Source organism: Bos taurus, chromosome 27 (assembly GCF_002263795.3).
Source record: "Bos taurus isolate L1 Dominette 01449 registration number 42190680 breed Hereford chromosome 27, ARS-UCD2.0, whole genome shotgun sequence".
NCBI lineage: Eukaryota > Metazoa > Chordata > Mammalia > Artiodactyla > Bovidae > Bos > Bos taurus.
Genome location: NC_037354.1, coordinates 6,356,577 through 6,372,788, shown reverse-complemented (window position 1 = coordinate 6,372,788; position 16,212 = coordinate 6,356,577).

Genomic DNA, 16,212 nt, shown 5'->3' with positions numbered 1-16,212 from the left:
GGGTCAAGAAGATCTCCTGAGGAGGGCATGGCAACCCACTCTATTGTTCTTGCCTGGAGAATCCCATGGACAGAGGAGCCTGGCGAGCTACACTCCATGGCATCACAGAGACAGACATTGACTGAAGCCACTGAGAACACAGCCAAAAGGACCTACCAAATAGCACAGGGAACTCTGCTCAATATTATGTAACAACCTAAACTGGAAAAGATTTTGAAAAAAGAGTAGACACATGTATAAGTACAACTGAATTATGTTGCTGTACACTTGAACATAACACATTTTTCATCAAGTATACTCCAATATAAAATTAAAAGTTAAATAAAAATTTTAAAACATTTTTAAGGAAAGAAGATAAAAATCTGATTCTTTTGTGATATATCTTGACTTTTAATTGGGAGAGAGTTAAATATTATTTTGAAAATTCCATGAACTCAAAAATGACTTTCATCATTCCCTCACTTCTCAGCATCCTCAACAAAGCCTTCCCAGCTCCTCGAGACCCTGTCAGCTCTCACCGTCACGTGTTCCCCTAGTATTGTGCTCTTAACAGCATTTCACAGCACAACTGTCATTGGCTAAGGAATTCTGTAATCGGTTTGCTTGTGCTCTGCTTCTCAAATGTGCAACCATGGATTCTGGGGCTGTTCCCTAATGCATCCCCTCATCCTGGGGCAATGCCTGCCTGCAGCAGCTCTTCGCCGGATACTCCTTGAACAACAAGGACACAGCCTCAGCCTTTCTCAGCACCTCTGTTGGGCTCCTGTCCAGCTTCTGCAGGGACCTGGGTAGCCTTGCCACTGTGACATTATTCCATGTTCACACAAAGACCATCCGTGTAAGCTAATAGTGGGCGACACAGGCCTTTTTCTCTGACCAGGATAAAAACTGCCCAAGAACACCAAGTCTTAGGATCTCCTGCAGTGACCACAAAGCGCTGGTTCCCCGGGGCCTCACAGGCCTCGATTCCCTACCTGTGAAACGACCCGGTCTGAGGGCTCTTCCAGAAAAGGAGTGAACCGACCCTGTAGGGGTTCGGGGTGGCTGAGCAGTGCCGCCTCCCTCCCTGCACTAGCCCCAGGCCTCTGGCATTGGGGCAGCCTGCTGGCAGGGCGGGTATTGCAGGGGCGGCTGCAGCAGCTGCAACAACCAGCACAAAGCAACGAACACGCAACCACAAGGAGGGGAAACACCCCAGCTGGCAGCTGAGCACGGGGCACCTCAACCCTGGGACACAGGTTGGGGACCCTGGTGTGTTCTGATGCAGAAAACACCTGGGGTCTTCCTCCCCTCCAGAAGTTTCGCATCCCCCAGAAAATGTGGTATCGAGCTTGCCCTTCCCTGCAGCCCCTTTCCTGGTGTGAGCATCTCAGGGCTCAGAGGGGGTGCTCCATCTGCAGGGACCCTGCTGCTCAGGCCCCCCTAGCTCCAGCCCAGAGGTGGGGAGGACCTCACTCCACCCCTTCTAGAAGAGCAGTTGGGCTCGGCGAGCAGTCCTGAAGGTCCCCATCCTGAGGCCCTCTTTGCTGCTGCTTCTGTGCAGACAGGGCTTGCCTGTCGTCCAAGGGCAGTATCTAAGCCAGTCCAGTTTACGCTGGGCATGCCATCAGATCAGCTGCCATTTCTGGAAGGAGTGATTAGTAAGCGCAATTCCTCCTGCGTGTCCCCAGGAACACGTTTTTTCGAGGCTTTGGATGAGATGCCTGTAATCCTACTTAGATGTCACAGACTGAAAACAACTCTTCATGTTAATATAGTGGCTTTCAAACATTTTCAGTGTGAACTGAGCTGCGGTAAGAGACTTTGCACGGCTGTTCATGAACTCACGTGCTGTGAGATGAGTATGATAACAGCAGGACACTGCATGGATTTCTCTGAGTCTCTTAAGGGTCCCGACTGGAAACATTAAAGTCTGCATTGGAATACTTCGGAACCCAGCTGTCCGAGGGGAGCTCTGAGGAACCCCTGGAGTAAGTGAGGCACAACTGCACAACGACGTGCTGGCCTGGAGGAAAGCACAGCGAGGCTTGCAGGGAATTCCAGAGCTTAAGGCTCTTAGAGCCCTCTGCCGCAGCCCACTCACTCTGCCAACGTGGAAACTAACAGCCAGAAGAGGTGACTGGCTGGAGACGACCTGGGATTGAGTGGCAGGGCTGGGATAAACTGTGTTCTTGATTCTTCTGGCAGGCAGGGGCTCGCCTTCTCTTACACCAGGGGCATTGCTGCTTTGACCCTGAGGAACTGGCATCCCCTGGCCTGACACAGAGCTCCCCTGCGGTGCACTGGGGAATGGGCCACCCTGGAGGATGTGAGAGGATTTCTCAAGGAAGGTGGATCCCTGAGTGTCTGCACACGAGTCAAAGACTCCGGTGGAACTGGTCTTGTGGGCAGGGCAGGTGGCACCTGCTTGCAGGAGAACATCTGGGAGCGTCCACCCTGGGCCCTGGCAAGAGACGGGGTGCACCTCTGGGCTGGCTGGGACACTGTGCCTCTCGGGGGTAAGGGGGCATCTTGCAGATGGAGTAGGGGTCCCCTTCACAGAGGATACTTTATGGAATCCCAAGACAGAGACAGGGCTTGGGTTGTGGGGGCTGCCTGGCACCTGACATCCCCACCAAAGGCAGAGGGAAGGGAGCCCTGAGGGAGACATGAGAGAGAAACAGGAGGGCTCTCCTGCTGCTCAGCTGCCCTCAGGCTCCTGGGAGAACTAGCCCAGGGAGGCTCTAGGCAGGCAGGTGCACTCCTTGCACTCAGGATGGCCTGGACCCCTCGGTCAGACCACCCCATGCCATCTGCCCCCGACAGGCCGCTTAGCCCCGGAGAGGCCTTCCTGCTGCCTTGGGTTTGGGTTGCAGAGAAGGTCAACCTCAGATGTGTACCCAAGTTCCAGCCCCGGCTGCTGCAGGGTCCTGGCTCACCTGGGCCCAGCTGGGAGAGAAGCAGGCCGAGGGCCAGCAGCAGCAGATGGAGGACCCTCATGGTGGCCGCCGGCGGCCAGAGGCCCGGGGAGGGAGGCTCAGGGGAGGCCGGGCTCCATAGGCTCCAGAGGCAGCAGGGTCACCGCCTTTATAGGGCTGGAGGATTGCACAACCGCACACACCAACGTGAAGGGCGGCGTCCAAGGCCAGGGAGAGATTCGAATAAATAACCCTTCACGTCAAGCCCTGAGTTGTCAGGGAGTCATGTGGACGCGCATCTCCCTTCGGCTGCAGCTGGATCCTGCGCTGGGCTTGCAGGCCTGGAGGCGGCGCCTGCTCTGCTCTGGGTCCCCGAGGAGCCGCTCAGATGGAGTTCCTGGGACGGGAGTGCACGCTGGAACCCTTCCTGCCAGAGGCTCAGGGAGCTGGAGAGGTGGCCCCGGGGGCACTGAGTCAGGCGGCCACCTGGCTGGCAGCCCGCATCAGGCCTTTAGCTGAGCTGCACTCTCCATGCGGTGCCCCAGACTTCACCCTTCTGCTGCTGCTGCTGCGGCTAAGTCGCTTCAGTCGTGTCTGACTCTGTGCGACCCTGAGATGGCAGCCCACCAGACTCCCCTGTCCCTGGGATTCTCCAGGCAAGAACACTGGAGTGGGTTGCCATTTCCTTCTCCAATGCATGAAAGTGAAAAATGAAAGTGAAGTCTCTCAGTCGTGTCCGACTCCCAGCGACCCCATGGACTACAGGCCACCAGGCTCTTCCATCCATGGGATTCTCCAGGCAGAAGTACTGGAGTAGGGTGCCACCACCTTCTCCAGGACTTCACCCTAGTCCCTCACAAAAGCTGGGCTGTTTCCTTTCCTCAAACCTTTAGGGATAGGATTTTCTTCCTGCCCAAGGTTGACTAATACTAGTCTTTCTAGTTTCTGGCTGGTGTTGCTTTTTTTAATCAAAATATCTCTCAAATCTTTTATAATCTATGAGCTTCTTCTGTCACTTAAACTTTTTTTTTTTGCTCAAGACAAATTTTTTGGAGCAGTTTTAAGTGCACAGCAAAATTTAGGGGAAGGGACAGAGTTCATCGTATTCAAACATTTCTCCTTTCACTCACTGACTCAGGTGTGTATATGTGGTTTCTGTTATGTGCTGGGTGGTGTTTAGGGTCTTGGGGTGCAGTGAGGACCAAGATTTATGTTGGTTTCCTGCAAAAGTCTAGTTGAGGAGATGGACCAGCAGACAGGCCGCTGCCATGGCACTGGATAGGTGCTCTGATTGGCAGCAAGTGAGGACCACGGAACAAGGTGGGGATCTGAGGAAGAGTGTGTGAGTTTGGCTTTGGTTTCTTCCTTAGGCAATAGGGAGGTCTGGGAAGATTTGAATCAGGAGAAATACACAAGCCAGTTGCCATTTTAGAAACCATCTCAGGGAAGTGTGGGTGGAGAAAGAGAAGACTGGACTTGGGAGGCCAAGGGAGGAGCTGGTGGAGCAATGAGGGTCTTAACTAAGGTCGTGGAGCGGGGAAGAAAGGAGACATGGATTCAGGGATGTTAAGAAGGAAAAGTCTCGCAGACACTGGAGACAGACTGAGCTCGATTCCTGGCTCTGTCTAGGAAAAAGGTGATGCCCCGGACCAAGGTAGCATAACCCGGAGGAGGAGGTGATTTGGGGAAGTGGTGGTGAGTTGCATAGACATTTCCGCAGAAGCAGTGTCTCGGTTTGGGTTTCCCGAGATGCAGAATGTGAGCCCAGAACGTGACTGAAGGTGGAGAGCTGGGAGAGTAAAGAGAGGGGAGAGGTGACTGGACGAGAAGGAAGCAGACAGAGACGTGTGCCACCAGCCTGAGGTTCCCTTCCTCGTCAGTGGCAGGGCTCCAGGCTCCTGCTTTCTCTGTGGAGCTGCCGGGCCTGTGGAGCTGCTGGGACAACCTCTTGGCTGGACTTGCCCCATCTGTGAACCAGGGAGATTCAAGACAGAGCCCGTCAGGTCAGCACAGCTGGAATGTGTGGTGTTTACACAGATCAGGGGAGGGACTGGCGGGGCACCTGTGTGCGGCGCTCCTTAGAGTAAGAACAGCCACTTTCACTGACAGCTCACGGGCCCCGGGCCAGCCCACGTGCCCTGCGTGACTACTGAGCATGGAGCGCTCTGCAGCAGAGATGGACTCGACTGCATTTCAACGATATTTATGACATAACCACCATGTGCTGAGCGCCGCAGGAGGGAAGAAGGCGCCCTGCTCCTGGGGGCTGGCGGCTCCTGTGGGTGAGCCTCTCTCTTGTTTGCCAGCCACCTCCTCTGAGAAGTCCTCCCTGACCTTCCCTTGTCCAGAAGTGCCTGGTACTTCTGGGCTGCCCCTTTTACAGCCTCCTTCCTGTCATGTTCTTGGCATGCTGGCTGCTTCCCCTGACATCAGTGAGGTCTGAGGGAGGGGCCGCATGGAGACCCCCATCATCTCCCCTCCCAGGAGAGTCTGCTGTTGGTATAGATGACCAGTCGCTGGAGGAAATGAATGAAGTGAGTGCTGCCATGGACTGAATGGTGTCCCCCAGTTGCCCATGTTGAAGCCCTGTGTTTGGAGGTGGGCCCTTTAAGGAGGTAGTTAAGGCTGAAAGAAGTCACAAGGCCCCATCCCTGTAGGACGGGTAGTCTTATAAGCAGAGGAAGAGATTCATTGCTCTCTTTGCCACATGAGCACACGATGAGAAGGCCACTTCCAGAACCACGAGACAGGAGCTTCTGCCCTTCAGGCTCCCAGCCTGTGTGTTTCGTTACAGCAGCCATCCCGACTAACACACGTGTCTGCACCTCGGTTAACTCTCCGTCTCCTAGGACCTCAGAACTCCCGGTACTCCACTCCTGAGAGCTCCCCAAACTCTTGACACCCCAGCGATGGCCCTTCTCTAAATGCCACAGCCCACGTTTGTGAAAGGATTTCAATCTGAAATGGAACCAGAAGATATAAAATGGAAAATCTTATGCATGTGCCCTCAGAAAAGTAAAACTTCAGGACTAGAAACAGAATTTCTGTAAATGCTTGGTTCACAGAAAAGTGATAATATTACAGTTTTCTTAAATGAGAGGGCCTTGGTCATAGGTTGCCTCATATCAGCCTTGGAGGGTTTGCTTATGGTTCCAGAGGTGAGAAAAAGAAATGACCTGGGTTAGGCTCATCTGAGCTTTGTTTGCCTGCCTGGGCTGGTTTTGTCTGCTCAGGGAACTTTCAGGCCTGGTCTTTGTACTTTTTTAAACTGATTTTTATTTTAATAGACTAACTGGACTCTCCCTTCTTTACATTTCCTGGCCATAAACATAGCCTACTCCACATCTTTGACTGACTCACTTATGGCTTCTACAGTTTGTGTGCCCTGATGCAATTACTGCTGTTCCTGAATAAACTCATCTTTTCGGCAATTTTGCGCTCACCTCAGTTTACCTCTTCACGTGGTCCATGGTAGCTATTTCCACTCCGCTCTGCTGTGTCTGAAAACAGACTCAAGGCCTTGTTTATAGTTTGGGGCCACGTCAGGAGGGCCTGCATCCCTCACTGCTTTCCAGAGGGCGGAGATCATTAACACTCTTTGCCTGAGAAAGCTCGGGTCAGGGTCTTTTCAGGGAGAAACTTCAGATTTAAGCACATTTGTGTGGGGCAAAAGAAAAAAAAATATACGTGCGTGCACATCCACATATTGAAACACAGGGGAAACCTGGAGACTAACAGAAAGTCACCGAGTGGAAGCAGTATTTGCTTCTGAGAAGGGGCAGGGGTTTGGAGGGACAGGCTGGGGAGAGACCCTCTGTGTTCCCATGGAAGGTCTGCATCCTGATTATTCGGTTAGTGGAGCTCACATGGTGGTCAGGGGTGGCACATGCCCCGGAACTCCCTGCACTTGCTCCTGTTCTCTCCCTGGTGCCTGACCTTGGCTGCAGCTGGCTGGGTCCTGTCCTCGTCTGCTGCTCTCCAGGGCACGTCTGCCTCACGGGCCGCGTGGCCAGCCACTTCCCAGAGGCAGGAGTTGTTTGCATCAGGTGTTGATCACACCTCCCTCCTGAATCAGAGCTCAGGTGCCGCTGGGTGCAGATGACCTCAGGTGTCCCAGGCCACCTGCCACCCTCACGTTCCCATCCAGCAAAAGAAGGTGGTGAATTCTATGGTGTTTTTTAGTGGCCAGTTTCCAAACGAGGCAGCCCATCAGAATCACCAGGGACACCTTCACGAAAAGCTCCTGCTTGAAAATTGCCTGCAGTGAAACTCTAGAATCTGTCTTTTATTTTGGGCTGTGCTGCACAGCTTTGAAGGATCATAATTCCCTGACCAGGGGCGGAACACTTGCCTTGGCAATGAAAGCACCGAGTCCTAACCACTGGATGCCAAGGAATTCCCTGGAATCTGCCTTTTCAACACGAAAAAGACTCAGGTGATGCCGTGTCTCTGTGCACAGAAGGCAGAGCTTTCTGCAGGTCTCGTGGCCTCCAGAGTTCCCGCCGGGCTGGCAGCGTGAAGGCAGCATTTGCTCTAAAGTTGTGGACTCACCAGGCCTCCAGTTTGGCTACTGGACAGGTGAGGGCCCTGTGCAGGCATCAGGATGGGAGGGGGGTCGCCTGGCCCCCCCACACACACCCCGCCCCCACCCAGGATCCACCTGCAGACGTCACCATCCAGCTTCCTTGCAAAGTACTCAGAACTAAAGCAGGTTTTATTTTTTAACAGCATCGACAATGAATGTGTCAGAAAGGTAATGGAGCTGCTGTCTTAGCAGGAGAAAAGGGGGTGCACTGCCCCCCAGCACCCCATCCCCACACACTTGCCTCCCCATTTATCAAGCCCATGGAAGGCCAGGGTGGGTATTAACCCTGGGTGCTGGGTCCTGTGTAAATCATTACATGCCCGCAGTCAGTGCCCTGGCTCTGAGCCAAACTTTTTTTTTTCCTCCTAATTTAACAAATATCACAATATCTGCCTGTGCCAGACATTATGCCTGAGCATAAGGAACACCTTGCTGGTCCTGACAGCCCTCATATTATGTGTTGCTCATCCGTAGACAGAGATGGAAAAACGACCAAATTCTTGTTATTTGAACATATATGTCCAGATTCCTCGTGCACCACCTGCTTGTTACCCAGGAACTTTCTCATCACGGGAAACTGCTTGTATTGTCTCCAGACAGATGCTGCTGTGTGCTCACTGCCATTCTAGAAAACCAAGAGGCCTCTACAACAGGGGCCCAACAGGAGTCCTCAGCAAATCCCTTCCTGGGCCTTGGTTTCTTGCTTATTAAGAATGAGTTTATAAAATAGAAAACAAATTTATGGTTACCAAAGAGGAAGGAGGGAAGAATAAATTAAGAGTTTGAAATTAACATATAAAAACTACTATATATAATAGATAACCAACAAGGACCTACTGTACAGTACAAGGAACTATACTTAATATTATATAATAAGCTATGAGAATGTAAAAAATGATTATGCTGTTGCTGTTGCTGCTGCTGCTAAGTTGCTTCAGTCGTGTCCAACTCTGTGCAACCCCAGAGATGGCAGCCCATCAGGCTCCCCCATCCCTGGGATTCTCCAGGCAAGAACACTGCAGTGGGTTGCCATTTCCTGCTCCAATGCATGAAAGTGAAAAATGAAAGTGAAGTCGCTCAGTCGTGTCCGACTCCTACCGACCCCATGGACTGCAGCCTACCAGGCTGCTCCGTCCATGGGATTTTCCAGGCAAGAGTACTGGAGTGGGGTGCCATTGCCTTCTCCAAAAAATGATTATATATAATTACATATGTAAATATAATTGAATCACTTTACTGTTCACCTGGAACTACCACAACACTGTCAATCAACTATATTTCAATAAACATTTTGAAATAAATAATTTATTTAGGATAATAAAAGAATGGGTTTATAAGATAAACAAGGCCCTTCTGTATAGGACAGAAAACTATGTTCAATATCTTATAATAACCTATAATGGAAAAGAATCTGAAAAAGAATATATACATACATATGCATATGGGGCTTCCCAGGTGGCACAGTGGTAAAGAATCCACCTGCTAATATAGCCCCAGGAGAGCTCATTTCCATCCCTAGGTCGGGAAGATCCCCTGGAGGAGGAAATAGCCACCAACTCCAGTACTCTTGCCTGGAGAACCCCACAGACAGAGGAGCCTGGCGGGCCACAGTCCATGGGGTCACCGAGTTGGACACAACTGAGTGAGCACACACAGTGCACCCACACACAAGCATTTAAAATGGAATCACTGCTGTTTTAGGGAAATGAAAACAGAGTCTTGTTTGGGCTTCAGAAGCAGGAGAGCAGGCCTCTGACTGATGTCTGGTCTGCCTGGACTACATGCCTGCTCGCAAACACAGCAGTTGTCATCAGCAAGTCAAGAAGCACGTTCCCTAAGAGAGGGAGTGGGTCTTGGAATTTTCTCAAGCCCCTGGAGATCTGTCCACCCTGCAGGGTCCAGAAAAAAACTCACAAGATGAAACAAACAGCCTTGTAAAGGTTAAAGTTAAGCCAGAGCTGCATTTTTGTGGGCAAACTGATGATGGTATCAGTTGGAGGCCTGGGATTATAATTGGGAGCACCCAAAACTGCCTTCTGAAGTCTCGCCCTTGGGGTGGATGCACCACAGCATTCTGAGTCCGCTGAGGTTTTCCTCCAGGCAGCCCTGATGTTTCCTCTCCCCCCTCAGAGCTTGTGTTTCCAGAAAAGCTCGATGGGCTGGTTGGACCTGGCATCCCCCTGCCACCCCCCCATTCCTGACCAGGGGGATGTTCGGAAATTTCTGGGGAAATTTCTGGTGTTTTTCCTAACCAAGGTGAGGTGGCCATGGCATCTGGTACATGGAGGCTGAGAGGATGGCTAAGCATCTGGGTATCATTCGGCCCAGGAAACAGCCCTCTGGACCAAGGACTGTCCTCCCAAAGGTCCTGCGGTGCCGAGGCTGAGAACCTAGGTGAGAGATGGTCAGACCTTTCTGCCCTACTGCTTATCATCCTGATCCTGTTGTTGCTATGACCACAACACCTGCTGTGGGCCTGGGTTCCAGGAACGAGTATTTATCATGAAATCAGTGGGAAAAACTGGTATGCTGTGGGCTTGATCTTATCAAAGATAATTGGCAGGAGACTGGACCACGCTCGGGTTACTCATCAGGCAACAACTGCAGAGCCTCTAGTCCTGGGCGGGGCCGTGCAGTGATCCAGCCCTGCAGTCTGACACCCGTGAGCAGAGAGCGGGGGTGACAGGGGGGTGGGGGGGGCGGAAATCAGGGTCTGCGAAGGACTGAGCGAGATACGGGCCGGGGATGCCCTGCTCTGCTCCGAAGTTCTGAGTCATCACCAGTTTCACAAGCAATCCCAGGGGGAGGCACTCCAGGGCAGGCACAAGAAGCTTTCTGTTAAGAATAAATGTGCCCTAAATTGCTCTTAAATAGCCAACACCATTTTGAGTTGTTGGAGGTTTCAGTTTCCCAGTGCACTTGGATCTAAATATCACCGGTCCCTTATGGGGTGCTCCGTTCCTCCCACAGGGTGACTGCTTGTCTGCTGTGTGTCTGGGACCCTCTTGCTCTGGGGTCGGCCATGCTAGACCTGCTGGTCTCTCCAAGGGCACCATCACCCTGTCCCTTCACACGTGGGCCTAGGTCAGCTTGCCACCTTAGAGAGCTAGTGTGAGACTTGGGGCTGGAACTCTGGAGACTGTGACTCTAGGAAGATGGGGGACCTTCTCAGACTCCCATGAATGAGGCCTCTCACACCCCCAAGTCCAGGCTTGCAAAGGAGCTGAGGCTGGGGTCGTGGGCTACAGCCCAGCTGGGGACACCCCTGCAGGGCCCGCTGTTTGGACAGGTGCTGACTCTGTCTCTCTGATTCGACTCAGACAATTCAAGGACTGCTGGGTCCTTGATGCTAGAACTTTTACTTCAGTGGATGAGGGGGAGATGGACAAGAAATACAAACAGTACACACACGTGTGTGAGTGTTTGTATGAACCAATCAGCTCATGAGGAAAAGGAGGCAGCAGAAAGGATGAAGGGGTTGGTTCAGAGGGCGGGTGGGGGGAAGTGTCTGAGGAGGGAGCCTGAGGCCTGCACAGGATGAGGCAGCAGCTCTGTGCGTGCCTGGGGGCAAGAGTCCTCTCCTCACTAGTTCCCAGTGAGGTTTGCACTCCCCCCGGGGGTGGGGGGGTACACACAGGTGCACACACATGCCTGCATGTGCACACGCACACACACACACCACACAGACATGCACCACACATTTTACAAGAGGTAGAAATAAAATTTTCCAGACTGTTATCCCTTGACTCTTTCTGGTACAATTCAGCCAGTGTTTTCTGAGTTCCCGCGGTGCGCCTGAGAGTTGGTCACTGAACGAAAGCGTCTCAGGAGCAGGAACGCGGTTTCAGAAACAGCTCTGCTACTTCTCTGCCTTCAGGTGAAGGACTTGCCAGCAGACCTCAGGTTTGCTGATGGCTTAAAAGGCCACATCAAGGTCAAATAAACTAAGTGATTTAGAAAACTTTGTTTAGCAAAAAAAAACAAAAACAAAAAAACAACAGAAGCCAAATCCAGAAAACACATCTTATGGATTTTATGCAGGCAGGTGGAAAAGCAAAATGATGACATAGTTTGAAATTTTCTTTTTAAAGAAGGTAAAAAGAGCAGTAACCTAGAAACTCTCAAGACAGGTTATTTAGTGAAGAAATCTGCCTTGTGCTCTGGAATCATGTATGTGTGCTTATGTATATGGTCCTCAGATCAGAGAAACAAGTCAACCTGACATCACTTTCCAGAGTTAATAATGGCATTTTTCTTACATTAAATGAATGATTCCTCTTTCCTCAATGGCCAAGAGTTGCACTCTCCCCTTCAGCTCCCTGAGAGGTGACGCTGGCCTGTCCGAAGTGGCAGAAGGACCCACTCCTTCCTCCTCTCTGAAAGGAGGTGGGGTCCCCTCTCCCTTCAGGAAAATCTGCATTATTTTACTAGAGATGCAGCCTCATCAAAACCAGTGTGGTAAATTTGAGATGATGATTTTTACAATCTGAGAATCTCAAAGATCATGAACAGCTGTCACTGCATGTGAATCACAGGAAAAGTACTGTCGGAAACGTATCATCAGCGACACTTCACTTTTCTCTGAGTTAAAAAACAATTTTAGTCACAGTATTTTACAACTGCCCATTGACCAGCCAGAACTGCTTCTTCCTGGTTCAGGCAATGTTCTCAACGACCTTAACACTTTCAGGTGATAAATCATGAGACCAAAGGGCAGAGAGGAAAGTTACACACTTGCAGGACAGAGTTCTGCAGACCCTGACGGCATGTGCCACAAGTTACCTGCCCAGAAGCAAACAGGGATCACTGAACAGCTTCTGACGGACGTAGAATGCTCACATTCTAAATTCCTTCAAAGAAAGTCCATATGTACGAAGTGCAGACCCAGAGTCTGTTTCTTTCATGGAAGAATAATCTGCATGCAACCATTGCTTGTTGGAACTGAGGAAGGGAGGAAGACAAAATCTGAAAACATAGAGTCATTTCCATCGGTTTGTATAAATGCTAAAAACAGATTCTGAGTTAGTTGAAGAGTTTTTAACATTCCTTCTTTCCTTTCTGTGGCTATCCAGGTGAGACTGTTTTGCCTCATTAAGAGTCACTGAAGCAAAGCACAGAAATAGTTTAGATGTTATACACAGTAATGCCTGCAGGTGGCAGCGTCACCACCCTGGTTTGGTGGTAACAAGCGAATGGCAAACTAACTTCAGGAGACATGTCCTCTCAGCATGGTCACAGGCCTCTCCTATGGGGTAATCATGTTACGCATGTAATTTCTGTTATTAAGGAAAGACAGAAAGACCAAACAGAACAGCGATTGTCTGTGTTCAGTGCCTGTAAGCGCACCTCCAGTGGACAATGCATGCAGTTCATTTCCCTTTTTATTCTGTGTGGTTTGTTCCGACTATGTTTATTGAAATGAAATGTTATGTTTGTTGAATCTAATAACAAAACATAGGACTAATAATTTGTACATCTTTTAAAAATGCACAGGCTGGCATACACAAACATAATAAAAGTTTTCACCAGGAAACATTTGGGAAGCGTTGCTCTGAAGGATGTGGTTGTGTGGGGGGGAGGGGGGAGGGGAGGGGAGGTGAGGTGATGGGCAGAACCCCAGTTCTGACCACAAGGGAGATGGGGTGAGAGTTGACAGCTCCGTGTGCATATTTTGACCAACTTGGGTTTCTTTCTGGGGTTTAGATTTATTTGTTTTCTCTGAAACGACTTTCTGTTTTAAAAGAGTGTAGTGGTTACGAAAACAAAAGGAAAAACAACCTGGGATCCCTGGCAGGGTGCCTAGAAGGACCACTTGCACAAGCCGAGGAGCTGCCGGGCCTGGAGTCCAGGCGCAGGATGGGGCGAGCTGCCGCCCTCTAGTGGTCGGACAGAAACACTTCACCTCCCGGAGTTAGCCCTTCTCCTAAAAAAACTCCTGCCTGCCCCCTTCATTTTACAATGTTCTTTTTTTTTTTTTTTAAACGTTTTTAGTTTTTAAATTATTTTTGGAGTATACTTGATTTATAATGTTGTGTTAGCCTCAGGAGTATAGCAAAGTTAATCGGTTATACATATACATATATCCACTCTCTTTTAGATTCCTTCCTCTATAGGCCATCATAGAGTACTGAGGAGAGTTGGCCTATAGAGTTCCCTGTGCAGCGCAGCAGGTTCTTATTCGTTATCTATTTTCCATAAAGTAGTGTGTATATGTAGTGTGCAGTGTGTATATATAGCTTGTATATGTAGTGTGCAGTGTGTATATGTAGTATGTATACGTAGTGGGGAGCTTGTATATGTAGTGTGTAGCTTGTACATGTAGTGTGTAGTTTGTATATGTAGTGCGCAGTGTGTATATGTAGTGTGCAGTGTGTATATGTAGTATGCGGTTTGTATATGTAGTGTGCAGTGTGTATATGTAGTATGTATACGTAGTGGGTAGCTTGTACATGTAGTGTGTAGTTTGTATATGTAGTGTGTAGTGTGTATATGTTAGTCCCAATCTCCTAGACCTTCCCTCCCTCAACCCCACAACAGCCTGGTAACCATAAGGCTATCTTCCACATCTGTGACTCTTTCCGTTTTGTAAATTAGTTCATTTGTACTCTTTCTTAGATTCCATTCCTTTTGATAAACAAGAAAGCCCCACACTTACAGTCCTCCCCTTTTCCACCCAAAGATTCCTGGGGATGCTTGCCAAGAATTCATTCAACTTGCTACATATTTTCATCAGCTAGGAGTTGGTCCAATCTTTCTTGAAGCTTGTAATACAAAAATAAAAGTTGTCCCCCCATATATCAAATGTAGATAATATTGTAACCCTGAATATACTCAGGTAAACAACTCCCCTCACCTCGGCAAGATTCCTGTTCTCTCCTGGAGCTGCATGTTCCTGAATGATGCTCCTTGCTTTAGTTGCTGCTGAAGATCCCAGCCCCTTTGAGCTTTCCTGTAATTTTCCTGCATGTTTCAGGGGCAGTGATGCAGGTTCTATGAGCAGGTTTCCATCACTCTGGCTCCTTTTGCTTCCCTCCCTTTCCCTCCCCTCCTCTTTCTCAACCTCTTTCTATACCCTCAGCCTGTCTCATCTTGTGGAGGGAAAACTGCTAAAGGAGAGGTAACCCAGCTCCAAGCTTGTGTAGACGGTGGTTCCAGTGAGCTACCTGTACCACCTCATTTATTTTACCCAGCAGCTTCAGGCGAGAGGTCAGACCTTAGAAACGGGAGCTCTGTCCACTCTGCTCAGAGGGGATCGGGGGTGGAGGTCTCTTCTGATGGACCATGGGAGGAAGGAAGCAATGGAAACCAGGTGGCCGCCGGTCGGCGGGGCTTCCCAGAGACCCGCCATCATCACCCAGGGTCTCTGCAGAAGCTCTTCCCTGAGCCCTGTGCTCCCCGGGAGTGGCTGCCTCTTGAGCCTCCCCGGCTCCCCAGTCCTCTGCCCACTCCCAACCCCCACCCCTGGCTTCCCGGCTCTGGCATTTGGGGCCACCCTTCTTGCTGTGTTTCTTAGCTTCTGTTCATTTCTCCCACCAGCTGTGTCTCTGTGTCAGTTATTGCAGGGTTGCAAAAACACGTTGTCCACATCATGCTAACACAACCTCAGCTGAAGTAAGTGGCCAAGTTTGGTGAAGAAACTGAAATTTTCCAAGACTGTCTTGTGTCTGTTTCCTGGGGGGCGGTGGTTGTGTGTGGGGGGGGGGGAAGTGTGTCCTCAAAAGGTTCTGCAAACCAGGAAAAGTTACTTCAGAGTGTAGACACCCATAGCCCATCCCTGAGGGGCTTTCTGGGGGTGCCTCCCATTTTTTCCTCTTCACTTGTCCACACTTGGTTGTGAGTCAGTCAGGGTTCTCCACAGAAACAACCCATTTCTTTAAGGAATCATCTCACACCATTATGAAAGTAAGTTTCAAAACAAACAAACATTTTGGCAAGTCCCCAAACAAACAAACAAACAGATCCAATGCCAGTGCGGTAGACCAGCAGGACTCAGGGAGGAGCTGATGATGGAGTTCAAATCTGAAGCTGGCTGCTTGCAGAATTCCTTCCCTTTGCGGGGAAGTCAGTCTTTGTTCAGGCCTTCAACAGATTGGATGAGGCCCACCCATGTCACACAGGGGTAATAATAACCTGCTTTACCAAAGTCCACTGATTTAAATGTACGTCTCATTTCCAAACATCCTCACAGGAACACCCAGAATGACATTTGGCCAAATATCCAGGCAGCAAGGCCCAGCCGCATCCGTACGTGAGATGAAGCACCACAGGGAGGTTCTCAGGTTCGCTCTTCTCTGTCCCGTCTCCCTTTCCCTCACACTGTGGGTTTCCAGCCGTGAGTAGCTTTGAGATGGACAGCATTTGTGGTCCCTTAGAGATGAGAGGACACATGGGAGTGGTCCTCCGTCCCTCCTGTCCGGCCCATTTACCCATTTAAAAATGATACCTAAAGAGCTCTTTTTATTACAAACCCTGCATTTTGTCTTTGCCAATTTTCACCTGAAGCAGGTGAGTGAGGAGCATAGAGTGAGGAGCACAGATCCTGAGTGTCCAGCTGGAACCCGCATCCCTGTCAAATTATGGGACGGCCCCATCCAGCCCCAAGTGACCTTACCCCCTCCCCTCCTCCTCTCCGACCCTCTCCTGCTCATCTCCTCTGGAGAACTCTGTGGAATCTGGGTGGTGGGGTCAGGACACATTCTCAGCAGTGCAAGGACCTCTGGCTTTGTATTC